Source organism: Syngnathus acus, chromosome 19 (assembly GCF_901709675.1).
Source record: "Syngnathus acus chromosome 19, fSynAcu1.2, whole genome shotgun sequence".
Lineage (NCBI taxonomy): Eukaryota > Metazoa > Chordata > Actinopteri > Syngnathiformes > Syngnathidae > Syngnathus > Syngnathus acus.
Genome location: NC_051103.1, coordinates 944,116 through 962,063, shown reverse-complemented (window position 1 = coordinate 962,063; position 17,948 = coordinate 944,116). Strand labels below are relative to the sequence as shown.

Sequence of the window (17,948 nt, the reverse complement as noted above, 5' to 3'; positions counted from 1 at the left end):
TTGATTTTTATTAGCATGACTTGACTGAATTCAGAAACTGATCATTCTAATCAGCACTCCTTCCCTCATAGTAGTGACTGTGTTTTCTTAGCATGTATATTACTAAATCAACCCAAGGTGGACTATATTTTTGGCTCATATATTTTTCATATTCATTATAGCAGTGTATTTGTTATTCATTGTAGTTATTGAAGTAAAATACTGAATCTCAGTTATGAATCTCTCTTATGTTGCCTGGATTTCATTATGCTATACCACTCCCAATATGAATGGATATTGTAACTGCTGATCTATGTTTAATAAACAAGGTTGTACTTCTAAGAAATTCCAAGTTATTACTGATTACTGAGTTGATTTATTACCCTGGAACTATATGTTAAAAATATAAGGTTTTTTTACATTGAAACATCTGGTTGTGGGGCCTGTGGGCGCGCGCCCCTACTGGAAAAATTCCTGGCTACGCCACTGGGTACGGGGGTTTGAGACTTGTAAAATAATGTCTGATGGTACTTAAACCTGACACAAAGATTGACATAGGGGTGACCTGTTTTGGGCCTAGTAAAGGTTACCTAGAAGTTAGTTCCTTTAAATTAACTTTTGTTAAACTGGTAAAAGGGGGGTGACTGGTTGATCTCGTCAACCTCTATTGCAGTTCCAGACTTTCACCAGAAGATGGTGCCAAAGTCAAATTTATCAGACATAGTAAATTAATAGTTTGAGTTATTGACTAAATGAACATGTTCTGAGTGACACAGCAACACACAATTTTGGATTATTTAATATTATTTTGTTTTGCTATAATATACTTTGAAACAGTTTGAGTATTTTAATCTGCTAACGAGGAGAACCCATGATCATAGTTATGGTCAGGGACGTGCGGTCAGAGGAGGCAAGGCACGCCTCCCCTGCCGTCATGAAAATGGGAAAAACAAATTCAATTGTTCTTATTATAAAGTCATTTTCCTTTTAATTTCAATAATTTTGTATCATTTTGAACCAAAATCGCTGCATTTTTATAGTTATTTTAAAACCGAAGACGATTTGCTCGGAGGACCCAACGTCCTGTCGCCTCCTCTGAGGATTGCGTAATTACACGGCTGCCTATGTTGACAGGCAATGCGGTTAGACAGAACTGCTCTCTGTCTTCATGTCGCTGTTTAAGTGTTCAAACACTGTGGCTATATTAATTAATTTTCGTAGTTAGGATGGTTTATATAATATCTTGTGTTGTCATCTGTCTGTAACGTCGTGTTTCTTTAGATCAGGGGTCACCAAACTTTCTTAAACCGAGAGCTACTTCCTGGGTACTGATTGAGGCAAAGGGCTACCAGTTTGACACACACTTCTAAAATAGCCAATTTGCTCAATTTGGCTTTCACTATGTGTTTTTATTGTCATTTCCAGTTCACATGTAAGTGTGATTTAACAAGAATAGCAAAAATACAGTCAAACCTTGGTTTTTGACCACAATCCGTTCCAGAAGGCGGTTCGAGAAGCGAATCGGTTGAATTCCGAATCTATATTTCCCATTACAAATAATGGATTTTTTTAATCCGTTTCAAGACAAAAAAACCCGCCTTTTCTAAGCATTTTTTCATTTGCGCATATTTGGTGATAGCGCAACTGCAGCGCACCGCCGAACGCGCAACCGTAGCGCGTCGCCCACTGCGCAACTGCACCGCGCTGGTCGCATTATTGTGACAGAGCCGTCGCTGAAATTTAGAAAATAATTTTAAAGTCCTGATGTACTTTCCAAAATTTAAGTAGACCCAAGTGCGCAGGGAGCTTAATTTTGTCCGATCGCGCAACTGCAGCGCACCGCCGAACGTGCTACCGTAGCACGTCGCCTACCGCGCAACTGCACTGCGCTGGTCGCATTGTTGTGACAGAGCCGTCGCTGAAATTTAGAAAATATTTTTAAAATCCTGATATACTTTCCAAAATTTAAGTGGACAACAGTGCACAGGGAGCTTAATTTGGTCCGACCGCGCAACCGCAGCGCGCCGGGCGCTCACTGTCGCATTGCTTTAAGTGCGTCTTTGTGTTTTAGGATGGCTTTACTGCTCCCACTTGCTTTCTTTGGCGGCATGATTAGGGGTTGATACAATCCTCAAAGTAACGAAAATACAATAACAAGGGAGTCAGTCGGCATCCGGGCCGCGCGGTCGGGTTTTCTCGGGTCCTCCCGGCTCATCTCGCGAGGTTCGACCTCCGAATTTTGTTCGACAACCGAAGCAAAAAATCTTGAATTTTTTGTTCGAATTCCGATTTGTTCGAGAACCGGGACGTTCGAAAACCGAGGTTTGACTGTAAAATAAATAAATGCAGCTCACTGACGAGTGCCGCGATATGAGCTAATTTTAGAACAGTCCTGCGGGCGACTCATGCGGTCCTCACGGGCGACCTGGTGCCCGCGGGCACCGTGTTGGTGACCCCAGCCATGAAGGCTATTTTGTGTGTTTTGGGGTGTTCTTTGGTATTGAGGGGGGCTGGTTGGCCGCGTTTACTTTTTTCCTTTTTCTTGTTGCTTTGCTTTGATGGCTTTTAACTTTCACACTTAAAGGCTTTTTTTGTGCCGCCGTTGTGTGGCAGCCTTATAGGAGCCTATTGAGTTGCTTTCATGTCATGTGTGTGTCTTTTATATATCTTTTATATGGTATGAATAATGCTGGGGCCTGAATTTCCCCACCCTTGGGATTAAAGGGAAATGTGCTTTCGCCAGTTTGCAAACATATTTTATTAAGGCGGCGCTAGACTTATAATCATATCAATATAATTTTCAGTAGTAATGTACTCGTGTGGTCACATAATAAGTGGAAAGGAATGTGCAGGCAACTGCATGAACTTATTTTCTACAAAGTATTGTGGAACAGGATGTCCAGACAGGGAGGACATCTTACAAGGACATCTCGAGAGGAACGCGAATAACAACTCGTCTTGGTGGTCCAGACCCAACCGCCCACAACTGAGACCAGACACCTGCGCTGAGCAGCGGAAAAACACCCAAACGAGGAGGAGATGACCATCGACTAATCACCACACAATATTTTGCATGCTTGAATATTCATATTGTGTTTCCTTAAAACTGGGCAACCCGGAAGAATGTATTGTCTTTGATGGTCACGAAGGCACAAGAGTTTTTTGGTGTTAAGGACCCGAGACCCAGGCGCCTGTATTGAAAAAAAAAAGATTAAAGTCCCAATGATCGTCACACACACACCTGGGTGTGGTGAAATTTGTCCTCTGCATTTAACCCATCCCCGTGTGATTTTAATCCATCCCCTGGGGGAGAGGGGAGCAGTGAGCAGCAGCGGTGCCGCGCTCGGGAATCAGTTGGTGATCTAACCCCCCAATTCCAACCCTTAATGCTGAGTGCCAAGCAGGGAGGCAATGGGTCCCATTTTTATAGTCTTTGGTATGACCCGGCCGGGGTTTGAACCCACAACCTTCCAGTCTCAGGGCGGACACTCTACCACTAGGCCACTGAGTATTAGCTTGCTTTGTCAGGATTAAACAATTGGTAAATTCGGCCTAATTGATTTATTGGTCTTCTCTTTGACAGAACAAACTCGCAAAATTGTTAGGTGTACCGGTGTGTGGATTAGGACATAACGACTCATGTGTTAAGTGTTGATCGTAATTTGGAGTCAGATCAATAGCTAAAATCCGTAGCCTAACAGGATCAATAAAGTTTCAATCAATCAATCAACCAATCAATCAATCAATCAATCAATCAATCAATCAATCAATCAACTATATACCAAATAACTAACATAAATGCCAAATTTATCGGACCATCCGTGTCACTCCAAATTATTAAATTCATTGAAATCGTCATCCTCTGTGTCACGTGCGTTCGCGTCGCGCCGGAAGTGACGTCATGCAGCCTGATAACTGGCCCAAAAACCAACCTTCTGAGGATGCAGCCTGTGAATTTGGTCACAGCTAGTGACGCCTTTTTTGCATCAGTTCTCTTGCTAGCAATGAGGCTTCAACACCTACCGCTAATCAAAAATTCAAACACAGTACTATCAAGCAAGGTTAGCAGATGTAGCTGTCTGTCAGACCCTAGTGGGAATTTAACTCACACCCTCTGATTTATAATTCTAGTGCTCTTATCACTAAGCTACGTGGCCTTGCTTGGCAAAACTGTGTCAACCTTTTAGAAGATGAACCAAAAGAAACTCTTGAAAATGTACTTTAACCAGGACTCTAGGCCAGTGATTTTCAACCAGTGTGCACACATTTGTGTGCCATGAGAAACTATAAAATTTCCCTTCACGTCCCCAAAGAGTACAACAACTCATCACACAACTGCTCGTCACCAGTACCATGGACAAGATACGTGTACACCCTCAACTATTATAAATTCAACTTGCACAGCAAACATTAAGTATGTTATTAGGGTTCAGTGAGGAAAGAAACTCAAAACCCCTTGGTGACTAGACCAGTACCCTAACTACTGAGCTACAAGGCCTGCTCTATGGCTGTTACTAATAAACTATAAACTATTCATGTACAATATTGCGAAATTTAATCAGATTGTGTCACAAATCAACAGGCACGTTTAACTACCATGCAACTAATTTGCGAGCAATCAAAGCAAGATACCTGAGCCAAGTTTGAGAACCAGTTAGTGTGCTCGAACCTCATAGCTGGTTGAAGCGCTGGTCTTGGAAAGCAGGATCGAGTCCTGATTTTGATTCTCCTTTATGTACAAGTTTGAATGTGACAACAGCCGGGAACAGCCATGCCTAACGAGCAAAAGGACAAGGTGTGTCCTTTCATCAAAAAAGATGTGGCCAAAGAGTCTGTCAGAAGGGACATTTAAAAACACATGCAAGAACACACACAGGTGAGAAATGTTTTTCCTGCTCAGTTTGTGGCCAAAGAACAGTCACTTAAAAATAAACACAAGAACACACACAGGTGAGAAATCTTAGTCCTTCTCAGTTCCTGGCCCAAGATTGTTAGGGTTGACAAATTACAGTGGAGCCTCGGTTTTCAAACGTCCCGGTTCTCGAACAAATCAGTATTCGAACAAAAAATTCGAGATTTTTTTGCTTCGGATGTCGAACGAAATTCGGTTGTCGAACCTCGCGAGATGAGCCGAGAAGACCCGCATGCCAACTGACTCCGTTCGTTATTACATTCTCGTTACTCTGAGGATTGCATCAACTCTAATCATGCCTCCAAAGGAAGCAAGTGGGAGCAGTAAAGCCATCCTAAAACACAAAGACGCTACTAAAGCAATGCGACAGTGAGCGCCCGGCGCGCTGCGGTTGCCCGATCGGACAAAATTAAGCTCCCTGCGCACTGAGGTCCACTTAAATTTTGGAAAGTCCATTAGGACTTTAAAAATATTTTCTAAGTTTTAGCGACGGCTCTGTCGCAATAATGCAACCAGCGCGGTGCAGTTGCGCGGTCGGCGGCGCGCTACGGTTCCGTGTTTGGCGGTGCGCTGCAGTTGCGCGATCGGACAAAATTAAGCTCCCTGCGCACTGAGGTCCACTTAAATTTTGGAAAATACATCAGGACTTTAAAAATATTTTCTAAATTTCAGCGACGGCTCTGTCACAATAATGCGACCAGCACGGTGCAGTTGAGCGTTCGGCGCTGCGCTGCAGTTGCGCAATTGGACAAAAATGCGCAAATGGAAAAAATGGTTAAAAAAGGCGTTTTTTTTTGCTTGGAATGGATACATTTTTTTTCCATTATTTGTAAAGGGAAAACATTATTCGGAATTCGAACGATTCACTTCTGGAACAGCCTTCTTGAACGGATTGTGGTCGAAAACCGAGGCTCCACTGTTCTTGATTGTATGATTATGTTGGAATGTAGACTATATTGATTAACCAGTTGCTGAGGGGAACAAACTCCCCCTCCTGCCCTGTTTTCTCTCAATAAATATGTCCTTATATGTTCAGAGTTTCTGAATAGATATTTGAAAGAGTAATATGGGAAATGACTTTAAAATATATGTAGTCTCCGCTCAGCATCCATCGCCATTTAAAGAATGCCAGTTTCAAGGCTGAATTCGTGTGTCACATGACGTGCGTTCGCGTCGCACCGGAAGTCATGTCATGCAGCCTGATAATTGGCAAAAAAAAGACTTTCTGAGGATGCAGCTTGTGAATTTAGACACAGCGAGTGAATCTTTTTTTGCAAGACCAGTTCTCTTGCTAGCAATGAGGCTTTAACACCTACCGCTAATCAAAAATTCAAACACACTACAACCAAGCAGGGTTAACAGATGTAGCTGTCTGTCAGACCCTAGTGGGAATTTAACTCACATCCTCTGAGTTACAATTCTAGTGCTCTTATGACTGAGCTACGCGGCCTTGCTTGGCAAAACTGTGTCAACCTTTTAGAAGATTGACCAAGAGAAACGCTTGAAAATGTAGTCTAAACAGGACTGTAAGCCAGTGATTCTCATCCAGTGTGGACACATTTGTGTGCCGTGAGAAATTATAAAATTTCCCTCAAAGACAATAACAACTCATCACACAACTGCTGGTCACCAGTACCATGGACAAGATATGTGGAATTACACCCTCAACTCTTATAAATCGAGCTTGCGCAGTAAATGCTTAGTATACAATCAGGCCTCAGTGAGAATTGAACTCACGACCCCTGGTTTACAAGACCAGTGCTCTAACCACTGAGCTACAAGGCCTGTTCTACTGTGAAACTATAAACTATTCAACTACAATATTACAAAGTGGAAATCAGGATGTCACCACGTTTGCCTCCCATGCTACTATTCTGCGAGCAAGCAAGGCTAGATAGCTTGGCCAAGTTTGAGAATCAGTTAGCGTGCCCGAACCTCTGGTTGAAGCTGGTGGTTGAAGCTGGTGGTTGAAGCGCTGGTTTTTATGTACAAGTTTGAATGTGACAACAGCCAGGAACAGCCATGATTAATGAGAAACAGGAGGCCGAGCCAGAGCAACTTTGATAAAAGAGGAGGGGAAAGAGAAGGAAGAAGAGGATATCTACAGTATGCCCTCAACTTGTCTCTCGTTGAAAAGTATAGATGAGGGTCAACGTGAGGTGAGCAAAGGGGCGGAGCCTGCAAGAAGCAGCTCTCGTCAACACATGACAACAGAAGATAATGGAGCCCACCGTGGAGAATCGCAAGCAGACGACCTCTTAGCTCCAACATCAGATTGTGATGACATGTTGTCACATGCTTCTGACGCTGCAGATGATGAGTCAGAAGTTGATATTTTATACCAAACACTGGAAATGTTCTCAGTGTTGGAAAATGTTTGCTCATAAGAGGAGTTTGAAACTACACCTAAGAATACACACAGGAGGGAAACATTTTTCCAAAGATTCTCTCAGAAGAGGCACTTAACAAGTCACATGAGAACCCAGACTGGGGAGAAACGTTTTTCCTGCTCAGTTTGTGGCCAAAAATTCTTTCAGAAGGGTGACTTGCAAACACACACAAGAACCCACACCAGTGAGATATCTTTTTCCAGATCACTTTGTGGCCAAAGATTCTCTCAGAAGGTAAACTTAAAAATACTACATGCAAGAACACACTCAGGTGAAAAATATTTTTCCTGCTCAGTTTGTAGCCAAAGATTCTCGCAGAACAGTCACCTAAAAATAATGACAAGAACACACACGGTTGAGAAACCTTTTTCCTGCCCAGTTCCTGGCCAAATATTCTCACAGAAGGGTGACTTAAAAACACACACAAATACCCCCACCCATGAGAAACCTTTTTCCTGCTCAGTTTGTGGCCAAAGATTCTCTCAGACGGGACACTTAAAAACACATTCAAGGGCACACACAGGAGAGGAACCATTTTCCTGCTCAGTTTGTGGCCAAAGATTCTCTCAGAAGGTAAACTTAAAAACACACGGAAGAACACACACAGGTGAAAAACATTTTTCCTGCTCAGCTTGTGGCCAAAGATTCTCAGAGAAAGGAAGCTTGAAAAGACACACAAGAACCCACACTGGTGAGAACCCGCTTTTCCTGCTCAGTTTGTGGCCAAAGATTCTCTCAGAAGGTAAATTTAAAAACACATGCAAGAACACACACAGCTGAAAACCCTTTTTCTTACTCAGTTTGTGGCCGAAGATTGTCAGAAAAGGGAAACTTAAAAAGACACACAAGAACCCACACTGGTGAGAAAACCCTTTTTCTTGCTCAGTTTGTGGTCAAAGATTTTCAGAGAAGGGACAGTTCAAAACACATACAAGAACACACACAGGTGAGAACCCTTTTTCCTGTTTAGTTTGTGGCCAAATATTCTCTCAGAAAGTAAACTTAAAATCAAATGCAAGAACACACACTGGTGAAAAACCTGTCTCCTACTCACTTTGTGGCCAAAGATTCTCTCTGAAGAGAAACTTCAAAATCCACTAATTGTCGGACACCACGAGCGGTTACCTAATATGCAAGGCCTTTTTTTTGGGGGTTTGGCGCCACTGTGGGTGGCAGCCCCCCAGCAGTGTTCTCTCTTTTCCTCTTTATTTCCTTCTTTTCTCCTTTTTCTTTCTTTCTATTTGTCCATTCGGCAATGCTGGTGCTTTCTATCGCACCTCGGCGTGTGCAGATTGTTTCGGATCGGATATTTTTTTTCCCTGGGAGATGGGATGGCTGCGCACATTGGTCGGGACCGGCGTGACTCTACGACGGCCATCCTGTTCATCCGGCCGGTGCTGACCAGATCCCTCGCTTTGGCCTCGCAGCCGCGACCCGTGTGGGAGGTCCGCTCCCTCGTGCTCGTTGAAGCCAATGACCTTCGCCGTACCAGCCCCATGGTGACTATCTGCACGTGCCCCGACTAGGTGCCCAGGACGCTGCTCACACGTTTGCCTGTTTTGTGATGTTTTACCGATTTACGACCACGGTCCATTGGGCGCCGTTGAACTTGACTGCCCTTACACCTGTTTATGGACCCCGTGGAGGCTATTTTGCGTGTTTTCGGGTGTTCTTTGGAATTGAAGGGGGCTGGTTGGCCGGTGTTACTTTTTTCCTTTGTCTTGTTGCTTTGGTTTGATGGCTTTTAACTTTCGCACTTACTGGCTTTCTTTGTGGCGCCGTTGTGTGGCAGCCTTATAGGAGCCTATTGAGTTGCGCTCATGTCATCTGAGTGTCTTTTACATACCCGCTCTATACTGCTGGGGCCTGAATTTCCCCACTCCCGGGGATCTATAAAGTTTCAATCAATCAATCAATCAATCAATCAATCAATCAACCAATCAATCAATCAATCAATCAATCAATCATCTGACTTAGCTCCCACAATTGTCATGCTGTTATGTTTTGTGAGTTGTTTTTGTCTTGTCCTGTTCGTCGTATTGTCACTTCCTGTTTTGTTTTGGTAACTCTCCTCTCGTTTCAGTTCGTGGGTCCTTCCTCTGTGTGTCAGGCTACTTGTCTTCCCTGATCCCAATTGTGTGCACCTGTGTCTTTGGTCCTAATTGTCTGCACCTGTGTCCTCACCTTTCTATGTGTATTTAGCCAGCGTCTTCCCCTTGTCTTGTGCCAGTGCGTCTTGTCCCGTCTTGAGCACCAGCGATCGCGTGAGTAACAGATATCACTTTAGAGAACCTAGTTTAGATTTAGGTTTTTTTTTTTGCCACCGTGTTTTCCCTCGATTTGAGGTGCTTTTGGTTTTTGCTGTCTCCAGCCAACTCAGTGGCCTAGTGGTAGAGTGTCTGCCCTGAGACTGGAAGGTTGTGGGTTCAAACCCCGGCCGGGTCATAACAAAGACTATAAAAATGGGACCCATTGCCTCCCTGCTTGGCACTCAGCATTAAGGGTTGGAATTGGGGGGTTAGATCACCAAATGATTCCCGAGCGCGGCACCACTGCTGCTCACTGCTCCCCTCTCCCCCAGGGGATGGATTAAAATCACATGGGGATGGGTTAAATGCAGAGGACAAATTTCACCACACCCAGATGTGTGTGTGACGATCATTGGGACTTTAACTTTAACTTGTTTTCCCTCTTTTTGAGGCGCTTTTGTTTTTTTGTGCTGTCTCCAGCCTGTTCGAATAAATACCTTTTGTTGGCACTCTGCATCCGAGTCCTCTCCCTGATCCAAACCTGACAACAATAGCTCCTACAAGATGTCTCCCGGGTCTCTTAGCTGGCTCGTATCTTTGTTTGTTAGCCTTGGAAACTCCTCTATCTTGTTTAGCAGTGTGTCTTCAATTGCTTCTGAGGAACGGTGACACTCTTCAACCCGTTCCCAAATCATCTTTACGCCTCCAGCGGGTACTGCATGAACCCTTTTCACCTGTTCTGCAGATCTTGGACCTAGCCACCTTGTTAGTAGGTCGAACTCCTCTCTTTTTAATAAATTTACGTAAGTCTTTAGTCGCGCCAATAAAGGATACTTTCCATGTCCAATAGTTTTGCGGTTTGTCGTCAAATTGCAGTAAACCAACGCTGACGAGTTACCGTATTTTCACGATTAAAACGTGCACTGTAATAAAAGGCGCAGTCTCAGTTATGTGTGCCATGACTGTGTTCAACACACATAGGGCGCACCTCATCATAGGGCGTGGGTTTTATATATACAATCCACGCCCACACTTGCCCCTTTAACGTTCTCATGGCGCTCTCAACTACGTCCGCCTTACAACAACACACACACACCCACACACGCACACATACACATACACACACACACACGCACGCACACACACAAATACACACACGCAGCAGTGACTCTCCAATACACATCGATACCAAATGATCAGGTGACGCTTTCCCGCCTTTATAAAACCTTCTGAGATGGAGGGTGTTGTTACATCTGCTGAAGTGCCATGTGTACTGACCGCCATTAAACAACCCAAGATCTTGCCAATAAAGAACCAACCGTTACCCCACATCTTAGTTTTCCTGACCCAACAACGGACATCATCAACAACACGCAACAGCCGTTGATGGAATCGAACCCGCACTTTCTTAACTGTGAAGCGGACATGCTAACCAGTTCCCCACCGAGCCGCCAAAGAGTATAAATATTACTATATTGAGTCAAATACAAACCAGATTACAGATACAGTGGAGCCTCAGTTTTCGACCACAATCCGTTCCAGAAGTCTGTTGGAGAAGTGAATCGTTCAAATTCCGAATCATGTTTTCCCATTACAAATAATGGAAAAAAATGTAAAATTTAAATTTAAAAACCCCGCCTTTTTAAAGTATTTTTTCATTTGTACATTTTTGTCCGATCGCGCAACTGCAGTGCTTAATTTAGAAAATATTTTTAAAGTCCTGATGTTCTTTCCAAAATTTAAGTGGACCTCAGTGCGCAGGGAGCTGAATTTGGTCCGATCGCGCAACCGCAGCGCGCCGGGCGCTCACTGTTGCATTGCTTTAGGAGCGTCTTTGTGTTTTAGGATGGCTTTACTGCTCCCACTTGCTTCCTTTGGAGGCATGATTAGAGTTGTTGCAATCCTCAGAGTAACGAGAATGTAATAACGAACGGAGTCAGTTGGCATGCGGGTCCTCTCGGCTCATCTCGTGAGGTTCGACAATCGAATTTCGTTCGACATCCGGAGCAAAAACTTCTCGAATATTTTGTTCAAATACTGATTTGTTCGAGAACCGGGACGTTCGAAAACCGAGGCTCCACTGTAAAACAACTTAACACCGACTTTCGACGAGGATGGGATTTGAACCCATGCGTGAAGAGCACAATGGATTAGCAATCCATCGCCTTAACCTCTCGGCCACCTCGTCTTGCTCATATGGCGTTGACAACACGTTATGTACGTTGTGCCAAGATACTTTGTGTGAAAATCCGACGATGTGATATGAAATGAGTGGAGAGCACAATGGAGTAGCAACCCATCGCCTAAATATCTCAGCCATCGCATCTCATGCATGAGTTGCATGGGCGACATGATATGGCATGTACAGGGTAGTATAAGCTACAAGGTAAAATGATACGATACTTTAGATGTGAAACGAAGAAAAGCTAAGCCACAAAAGAAGTGACACTGTCAACAAAGAAAAACATTTTTTCAATGTTGTCTCACCCCAAATCTTTGGGATCATCGGCTCTGCGCAGTTGGATTGTTCCACCAACATTTTAACATCAACATTCTTTCATGGTGTGCCTGGGTATCTCGGCTGAAGATCCTAAAGAAAAGAACCTAAATTTCTTGTATGCTATTGCATGATCGTATAGTGTTGTGGCCGTAGCATCCCCGGAACGAATCTGGGTCATGGCGTAATTAAATTACCTTGCTGAATTTGTCCGTTGTTCACTGTTACCAAACAGCCTTCTGTTGAACACAAGCTTCCAGACATTACGTCCACCTACGTTTTCACATCAACTTTATTTCATAAAGTTCTTCCTATTTCATCTTGGCGAAACTCCCTCAGGCGTTCCCATTTTTTTTTAGGCCTGGCTGCCACGAGGCAGCGGTAGACACACAATTATGACCCTGAAAGGACACGTCCAAACCGGCTATGATATTAATCAGAATTCATTAATCACTGAAATGCAGTCCTCAGGTCCATGTCATATTCGCTACCAATCGGAATGTAACGAAGCTGTTTCTACCCAGTCACGAACTGGGGACTTTTTGCGTGTTAGGCAAACGTGATAATCACTACACGATGGAAACATCTGCTACAGTGGTGCACCTTACTTACTGGACCAAAGGTGAGTGCTACTAGGCACCAAGCGCACCCGAACCATCACTGTTTTAGATCTTTACGGTTACTCCCTCATTCATTCACATGTTTGGTGAAACCTCCCCAAATCCCCACTCAAACATGCAAAGCTTACGATTCGACATGAAATCAAATCCATTTGTATCATATAAGGACTTTTGACTTGTGATCTGGTGCTCCCTGTGTGGAGTTTTTAGGTTCTCCCCGTGCCTGCGTAGGTTTTCCCCGGGTTTTCCTCCCACATCACAAAAACATGCTTGGTCAGCCTATTTAGTAATCCAAACTGCCCATAGGTGTGAGTGCAAGTGCGAATGATTGTTTGTCTCTGTGTGCCCTGCGATTGTCTGGCAACCAGTTACAACGTGTCCCCCGCCTACTGTCCGATGACTGCTGGGATAGGCTCCAGCACGCCTGCGACCCCCCGCAGTACAGATAATGGACGGAATGGATGGAATTGAATGGCGATCAGTTTAGGGCCTGAAGAGGGAGCAACAGCAATATGCAGATACTCTTATTAGTTTATACAAACATATCAATCAATGTGTAAATAATTTACCCAAACATAGTTGCTCAATCAGAGCACAGACACAGCACACAGAGCTTTGTGACTTTCATTTACACATAGGCAGTGAGCACAGACACGGCACACAGAGCTCAGTTAAGTTCCATGACACATAGTCACAAAACATTCAGTAAATAACAGGACATTCAGGTGATAACAGAACAGACCTTATCCTTCCCTCCCATTCCCTTCCTAGTTCCTGCTTTTGGTCAGTATAAAGCCTTCTGATTTGAAGTTTGACGTTGTTGTTTCATCTGCTGAAGTGCCTTGTGCACTGACTGCCATTAAACAACCTAATATCTGTTACAAAAACTGTTACTCCACATTTTTGTTTTACTTGCTTAACGATGGACATCTTGAACAAAACGCAACAGGCCGTTTTAGCTATACTATTCACGGCCTCGGCTCGGCAAACTGAGGCTCAATTCCCCGACGCGGAGTCTAAAATCAAAAGGATCATAAGACTTGTTTCCAACCAGGGACCTTCAGCGTGTGAGGGAATGTGATAACCACTACACCATGGAAACTGCGCTGACACATAGCCTTTTGAAGAGCCTGGCAAAAGTTAAAGAAAAGTGCGAAACCTGGTTTTCACCCAGTCTCAAATCAGGTACCCTTTAGCGAAACGACTCAGCCTGGGCTCGGCAAATCGGGCTTCAATTCCCCGACGCGGAGTTTATTTCTTTGTATGGAAAAATTGCTTTTGCTGCCACAGTTTTGAAAAGCAAATCAAAAAGTTCATAAGTGCCTGCTTTCTTCCTCACTCACTTTTGTTGAACTTTTGCCAGGCTTCTCAAAATGCTTTGGACGTCACAGCAGTTTCCATAGCGGTAGTGGTCATCATGTTCTTCTCAGACGCGAAACAGCCCCTGTTTGAGACTGGGTGGAAACAACATTTTCTAAATCTATTTGTCAGTGTTGTCTGCTTTGCAAAGTGTGCCAGGGACACCTCGGCAAACAGGAGCCATATAGTATTTGATAAAGTAATCACATGTTCTCCGAGTTACAATGTCAACTGGTGGAACTTACTTTAGATCTTGGATGGTTTTAAAGCTAATGCTCTTCTGGATTACCGAGTAATCGGTTGAGACCGGCGTAACTCTACGACGGCTTCCTGCTTATCCGGCCGGTGCTGACGGGTCCCTCGCCTTGGCCTCGCAGCCTCGTGCTCGTCGGAACCAACGACCTTCGCCGTGCTAGCCCCGTGGTGTCCATCTGCACGTGCCCAGGACGCTGCTCACACGTTTGCCTGTTTTGTGATGTTTTCACCGATTCACGACCACGGTCCATTGGGCGCCGTTGAACTGGACTGTCCTTACACTTGTTTATGGACCCCGTGGAGGCTATTTTGTGTGTTTTGGGGTGTTCTCTGATATTGAGGGGTGCTGGTTGGCCACTGTTACTTTTTTAATAATAATAATAATTCATTCAATTTATATAGCGCTTTTCAATAACCCAAAGACGCTTTACATGGAATAAAAAAGAGTGGAGGGGGGGGGGGAGAGACAGTAGGTTATACTTAACAAGACATCGGTCAGCAGTGCGAAGGAGATGGATGGAGGAGCAGGAGGGGTGGGAGCGGAGGTTGTTGAGGTTGCCAGTACGGGAGGTGGGGGTGACGGGGGGTTGGTAGTCCAAAAAGAGGAGATGGGTGAGCCATCGGGGAAATGCCGCTCAGATGTAGCGGCGACGGCGAAGGATCCCAGCCTCGTGTGGAAGCAGCAGTGGACCAGGTGGTGATGCCGGTCGACCTCGACTGCACCCGCTCGAACGGCAGGCCCCAACGCACCACGGCGGCACACAGCAGAGCCACAGTTGGCGAGCCCGCAGGGAGTGGAGCCCGTCCCCCAAGGACGCCGAACGGAAGGCCAGAGAGCCGGGCCAGAGCTGCCGTCGAGTCCACAGCAGGCGGCGGCCACAGGCTCCGAGTCGGGAGGCAGGAGGGTCCGGTGGTGGTTTTGGCCAGTTGGCTGTTGGCTAGCTGGCTAACGTAGTTGGTAGTCCGAGGGAGAGGAAACAGATAGGTGAGAGCGGAGCTGCGGGGATGCGAGGTGGACGGAAGACAACACGAGAAAAATAAAAGAAGAGACGGGTGCAGTGAAAACGGGAAAACGAAAAACAAGTAACGGACACGGTCCGGGATAGAAGCAGCAGTCAACAAATCTGACGCCAGCGTGCTCTAACCCGGAAGACAACAGACGGTGGGGATTAGCCTTTTTTCCTTTGCTTTGTCGGCTTTTATCTTTCGCACTTACTGGCTTTCTTTGTGGCGCTGTTGTGTGGCAGACTTATGAGAGCCTATTGAGTTGCGCTCATGCCATCTGTGTGTCTTTTGTATACCCGCTCTGTGGTATGGATTCTGATGGGGCCTGAATTTCCCAACCCCCGGGGACCAATAAACGTTCAATCAATCAATCAATCAATCAATCAATCAATCAATCAATCAATCAATCAATCAATCAATTAATCAATGTTGGCATGGTGTGATTGTGAGCACTCTGAATCTAGCAATCCAAGTTCAAGTCTTGGTGGAACTTTCAATTTGTAGTCATTTACATGGAACACAAATTTGGAAATTCCAATTCAGTACTTTGTGGACAGCCCTATGAGTGTGTAAGCCCTGCCTCCACTACTTTTGTCAATTTCGTAAAATGAGCGCCTTAGTTAGTGCATTGTGCTCAGAAAAATTATGCTCCTCCTTCTGTCACTGCCAGGGTTCTATGGTGTAATGGTGAGCACTCTGGACTCTGAATCCAGTGATCCGAGTTCAAGTCTCGATGGGACCTCAAATAATTTGTCATTTAGTTGGAAAAAATTTGCGAAATGGCAACAGCTTGTGTGCTGCCCCATGAAATCGTATGCTTCCCTACACCTGAGGGTTCCATGAGCGTTCTAGACTCTGAATCCAGTGATCTCAGTTTTAGTCTCGGTTGGACCTCAAATCTTTGGTCATATACAGTCGTATGCAAAAGTTTGGGCACCCCTAATCAATTTCAACATTTTCTTTATAAATCCTTGGCTGTTCGGATCAGCAATTTCAGTTAAATATATCATATAGCAGACAGACACAATGATATTTGAGAAGTGAAATGAAGTTTATTGGAGTTAACGATTTGTCAAGAAGAATGGTCCAATATTCCTTCAACCAGAATCCACACTCTCATTGGAAGCTATAGGAAGTGTTTAGAGCAGTGGTTCTTAACCCTGTTGGAGGTACCGAATCCCACCAGTTTCATATGCGCAATCACCGAACCCCTCGTTAGTGAAAAACATTTATATATTTTTTTCAAATTCAAGACATAGATGTTTTTTACTGGCACACAAAATGAGCCGTGCATGAACATCACCTCGTTCAAAGAATAAAACCAACACAATGCATGAATTCACGTCAAATGACATACCAGCAAATCAGTGTGACTTCTGCTGTTGCCTTTGCGAGACCAGTTCAGATATGCGTTGTCACGAATTTATAAATCAGGTGTGTTCGGACCTCCCCAGTAGAGGCTCTGCTGAACCCCTGAGACCGACTCACCGAACCCCTAGTTTGACCGATTCCAGGTTCAGGACCCCTGGTTTAGAGGCTGTTATTTCTGTAAAAGGAGGATCTACTAAATATTTCTGTCATTTTTCTCTTGGGGTGCCCAAATGTATGCACCTGCCTACTTTTGTTGAAATAATGATTCCACACTGTCTGCAAATCCTATAAACTTCATTTTACTTCTCAAATATCACTATTTACCACCGCTGCCATCCACCGTGCATGGATTCGGGCCATCTGATTGGTTCCTTTCGGTTCGTTTTTTGGTTCGATTCGAATCCGGGTTATGGCATAATCAAATTACCTTGTTGAATTTGTCTGCTGGTCACTGTTGCTAAACAGCCTTCCTTTGGACAATGACAGTTTTCCACACAAGTTTACAGTCAATACAGTGTTGTAGGGCGAGTGGCGCAATGGATAACACATGATGGCAGATTTAAGTGATGTTTTATGTATGATGAGAATCAAAATAGCAGACGAAAGAGACTCAAGGTCAATTAACTCAAGCCGTTTCATTGCAATTGATAGCCCATATGACATGCACCTTAGATTAAATGGAGCTAGTTCAGGGGTCGGCAACCCGCGGCTCCAGAGCCTCATGCAACTCTTTAGCACAATCCTAGCTGCTCCCTGGAGCTCTTGCAAAAATGGGTGAAAATGGAAATAGATGTTGTTGTTTTTTTTTTAAATATGGTTTTTAGATGGTAATCATGACACAAACATTCTTATTCTGTAGCAAATGTATGTAGTTGTGAATATATTAAAAATACTAAATTTCAGAATGGCGCAAAATTGCGTCATAGCAAGCGACACAGCACAGGCGAGTTGTAAACAGGTGTTTGAGTGACGGGCCATGATTCTAAAGGCAAAAAGAGAAAGATTGCTGATAAGAACAGAGGGTTTAAGAAAGAATGGACTCAACTATTTGCTTTCATTACCAATGCTGAAGGATTGCCTGAATGTTTGATTTGCAATGAGAAGTTGTCAAATATAACAAAAAGAGCAATTTGGAGTGACATTTTCAGCTAAAGCATGCTAAATTTGCTGATGATCACCCAGTTGGAACTGAGAGGAAAGGTGCAATTTGAGGAACGAAAAAACAGTTTCAAGAAATAGATTGCATCTCCAAACTCTACTACTGCTGCAAGTTTTGTTGCAGCCCGGGAGATAATAAAGCGCGGAAAACCA

The 17,948-nt window shown here is 44.3% G+C and overlaps 3 non-coding genes across 3 annotated transcripts; 1 reads left to right on the top strand and 2 right to left on the bottom strand.

Annotated features, from left to right (window-relative positions):
- Positions 1–6,603: 6,603 nt before the first annotated feature.
- Positions 6,604–6,676, bottom strand: trnat-ugu. The gene has a single exon. It is a non-coding gene; the product is annotated as a tRNA-Thr (tRNA).
- Positions 6,677–11,636: 4,960 nt separating this feature from the next.
- On the bottom strand, positions 11,637–11,718 carry trnas-gcu. Its single transcript has one exon. It is a non-coding gene; the product is annotated as a tRNA-Ser (tRNA).
- A 4,218-nt stretch (positions 11,719–15,936) lies between these two features.
- trnaq-cug lies at positions 15,937–16,008 on the top strand. Its single transcript has one exon. It is a non-coding gene; the product is annotated as a tRNA-Gln (tRNA).
- The last annotated feature ends 1,940 nt before the right edge of the window (positions 16,009–17,948 follow it).